The sequence below is a fragment of the Poecilia latipinna genome, unplaced genomic scaffold (assembly GCF_001443285.1).
Source record: "Poecilia latipinna isolate Pla-1442-1.1 unplaced genomic scaffold, P_latipinna-1.0 Scaffold967, whole genome shotgun sequence".
Taxonomy (NCBI): Eukaryota; Metazoa; Chordata; class Actinopteri; order Cyprinodontiformes; family Poeciliidae; genus Poecilia; species Poecilia latipinna.
In genome coordinates this window covers 1-4,240 of record NW_015113583.1, presented here as the reverse complement: position 1 = coordinate 4,240, position 4,240 = coordinate 1, and the positions used below count along the sequence as shown (strand labels likewise).

At 41.2% G+C, this 4,240-nt stretch overlaps 1 long non-coding RNA gene across 1 annotated transcript; it reads right to left on the bottom strand.

Moving 5' to 3' along the window:
* Positions 1-3,603: 3,603 nt before the first annotated feature.
* On the bottom strand, positions 3,604-4,220 carry LOC106958162 (uncharacterized). Its single transcript, XR_001427101.1, has 2 exons — positions 3,987-4,220; positions 3,604-3,900 (listed from the first exon to the last, which is right to left on the bottom strand). It is a non-coding gene; the product is annotated as an uncharacterized LOC106958162 (long non-coding RNA).
* Positions 4,221-4,240: the final 20 nt, after the last annotated feature.

The window sequence follows — 4,240 nt, the reverse complement described above, 5'->3', positions numbered from 1 at the left end:
GCAGAATGATAAAATCACCCTATTAGTACCTTAAATCAGATGTAAATTAGCTGTAAATAATTTTGTTGTGTTGTACAGAGAAGGAGAATGAAAAGTCACAATAATGTTCCAAATATTTATCCCAAAACCATTCTGTTGACCACATAATTGCACTAATTTGAATTATGAAAATAAATTTGCTTAATGGAAACATGGCAATTTAAAAAAAAACTTCACATTTTTCACTAAAAGGTTTTAGCGTTAGGATGAGGTGTTTTTTCCATCTGTATTGAAATTAGTTTTAATATATAACTAATATTTAGTACTCTCATAGAAACTGGGTAGGAGAAATGCAAACTAAATATAAATCTAGTAAGAGAAAGACAAACGATTAAAGCAACTGAGTTGAAAACATCACATTAGATTGTCAGCGTTTCCAGCAGCTCTGTTATAAAATCTGGATAGAGTTGTTGAACATCCCAGAATATTTATGCTACTTTACTGTGTTTGTGCACCATATGCAGTTGTTTAGTGATTCAGCAGGATGTGAAAGTCCTACATCAGCACTTCCCCTCCTGTCCATTAATGAGGGATTTTCCCCCAAATGCTACGGGCGAATAAATCAACTAATCAGCAACAAACAACAGGAACATTATCTGTAACATGGCAGCCGTCTCCGTGTTTATACCTAAAACAGATGCTCCACTCTCTGCACCGCATGACATCCCAGCCAACATTGAATTACATGCTACCTTTCACCAACATCACTGGATCCTTGTTCGCGTATGGTAATAGGCCACTCTTCGTTGCCATCAGCTGTTTGGTGAATTGGACTCTGTCCCCGCCAGGTAAACTGATTCTCTGCATGATAAGACAACAACCACAGCAAAACAACAGCTCCTTGTGTCCAATTCTGTCTGTAAATCAAATAACTGCTTTCACAGGCCGGGGGGGATAAAATTACCCTCACCGCACACTTCTAGCTGTCAGCTGACCTCTAACTGACGGAACCGTCACCCCGGCTGGTGGACGACAAATCAGAAAAACCAAAACAGGGAAGAGTCCCAATCACATCTCTGCTCACTGTGATCTTGGATTTCATTTGTGGAAACAAGGGACGGCAGTGTCCGCGTTTGACTGAAGTTTCTCCCCGGGAACTTCCCTCCCTGTCGCCTCCAAGACGTCTAAGACTCAGAGTGACTCATCAGGTACGAAGAGTCTGAGCCGTCTCTCACCTCATCTGCATGTCGGAGTTTCTCTGCTGGTCGCTGAGAGATGGATGAGCTCATCAGGAACACAGACTCAGTCGTTTCTTTTCCGCAGACGGCGCTTTAAGTCAGTTATGGCACATTTCAGCAACAAGGCAGTTCAAAGTGATTTACATCAGAAAAATGTCAAACAATAACCAATTATGAAACAAGCAATAAACTTTAGATTTTGTCAAATGCCATCATCAAAATCATCAAGCAAATACACATCAAATATGTTGATCAGTGTTCAATTTACTACCAATCAAAGGCAACTCTAGATGAGGTTTTAGCCTTGATTTAAAGGAACTCATTATTTCAGCTGTTTTGCGGTTTTCTGGGAGTTTGCTTCAGATTTGTGGTACATAGAAGCTGATTGCTGCTTTTCCAGGTTTTCTTCTGGTTCTGGGGATGCAGAGCAGAACCAGAACCAGAAGACCTGAGAGGTCTGGAAGGTTGATACAGCAACAGCAGGTCCTTATTGGTGCTAAGAAGCTGTTCAGTGATTCATAAACTAACAAAACTATTTTAAAGTGTATTTTTTTATCTACAGTGAGCCAGTGTAACACTTGGATGAGTTTCTCTAGATCTTGCTGGGACATTAATCCTCTAATCATGATAGAAGGCCGACTTTGTAACTGTCTTTATGTGACTCTGAAGGCTCAGGTCAGAGTTCAGCTTCTAGTTTCCAGCTGGAATAACTGAAGCTGTGTCTTGACTCTAGATCTTTAACTCTAGATTGTTTCTCTTTAGGCCCAGAGATAACTTGATCTGGAGAAAGTTTTGTCACGCCCACACAGTTATTGTTCTAGAATCTGGTCAGTGATTGGACGGTTCAGTGTCACCTGTCGACATCGTGTTGTAGAGCTGTGTATCGTCTGCGTAACCATGGTAACTAATCTTTGCTGTTATAACCTGAGCTAGTGGTAGCATGTAGATATTAGGAGGGAAACTGAACTTTGATGATCCCCACATGTGACTTCTGCCTGTTCCGATGAGAAGCTACACACAAAGAAATCCCTGATCACTAGGTCAGACTGGAACCGGTCCAGTACTGGACCGGATAGTCCGATCCAGCTCTGCAGTCGCTTCAGTAAAATGTCATGGTCAACACTGAGGTCCAACAGAACCAGAACTGTGGTTCTCCTGCAGTACTGATTGGGACTCAGTCGGTTCTTTTCTGCAGTCGCCGGTTTGGGTCATTCTTAAGCAAGGTGCTTTATTTTAAGACCAAGCTGATCCCGGATCAGTGCTGAGGCTCAAACCTTCTGGCTTCTTGTTCCTGAGTCATCTCTGAAGACAAACGAGGGGAGTAAGGTTGCAACTAAAAACACATGTCTCAGCAGCTCTTTGTGTTCTTCCTTTCTCTGGCATCAGGTCTGGCATTTAATGAGACTAACCACATCCTTATTTACTCTGATAGAAACTCAGATCTCTGTTTCCAATCCAGGCTTTCATCACTTAACTCATCGATAAGAGATGGAGATGGACCGACCCGTACAGATCAGTATCACACACAGATCAGATAGATAAGCATAAAGAAACATTTTCTTCAGCTGGATAATTATACAGTCATACAATACTTCCTGCTACACTGCATCCTCTTACTGCAGCTATTTACACTGATCTAAATTCTAACTTTAAAACAAACGTTTTATCAGGCTGCAGATCAGTTTAATGAAGAACACTTTGCTCTTTGTTAAAGAAAGCCAAATTTTTACATTCGTTCAATTTGTAACCTAATGGATGGTTCTGCCCTCCTGTGGACGTTGCAGTAAATGTCAACGTCTCAGTAACATTAAATGTTTCATTGGTTTCAGCTGAAGGATGAAGTGAACTTTGACCCTTCAGGTTCATTGTGAGACTGGCTACTTCTGGAGATTACCATCCACAATGATACATGATGCATGGATGACATGAATTATGACAACATAACTTCATCTTTTGGGATAAATAAAGTATTTTTGAATCAAATTTATTTGAATATCCTTCAAACTTTGTCTCTAAGGTTTCAGACCTTTTTGAAATCTTTCATTTGGATTATTCACGGTTTCTCAAGGTCTTTCAGCTTTTCTGGACTCTAGCTCAGGGGTGGGCAACTCCAGGCCTCGAGGGCCGGTGTCCTGCAACTTTTAGGTGCATCTCAACTTCAACACACCTGCGTCAAATAATGAGGTCGTTAGCAGGACTCTGGATAACTTGACTGCACTTAGGAAGTGATTCAGCTGTTGGATTCAAGTGTGTTGGATCAGGGAGACAGGACACTGGCCCTGCAGGACCAGGATTGCTCACCCCTGCTCTAGCTGCTCTTCAATCGATTTTCAGATCAGTAATCAAATTTTTATGAATTCAGAGATACCAAGATTCACAAACAGAATCTAATTAAATATAAAATATTCAGTTTAGTTCAGTTCAGCATTGGGGCAACAACATATAACATGTTAAGGGACTTTACAAGACAAATAAGTGCATTTCCTCATACAGTGAGACAGATTCTCACTGTATAACACAGGACCAGATGCAGTAGATCAAACAATGCATTCAAAGATCTGAAGTGAAACGCATCCAGTTATTAACTTTGCAGCAATCCCTCATTCTGAGTCAAGCATGTGGTGACAGTGGAGAGCAACCACCAGCTTTTAACAAACTCATGTTCAGTATGAGCCACAACTAGCTGGAGGATGAGAAAGAGAAAAGCAGGTAGAAGAACTGGAACCAGGAGTACTTTCTATGACAAAGAAAACAAGTGATTCAACAAACCAAAGGGAGCAACAGGTTCTTCAGTGTCTTTGTCCAGAACAGAAACTCTGCTAAACACAGAAGCACTGGCCAGAGGCACGATCTATGGAAAGAAAAACCAAATCAGGATGAACCCCGATCTCACCACTGGGATTCTGCAGGAACAAAGATGGACGGATGGAAAACAAAGAGGACAAAGTTAATGGCAGCTACCGCTATGTCAGTGACAGTCAGAAAGAGCAGAAGCTTCTTAAAGAGACAGGAAATTAAATTGC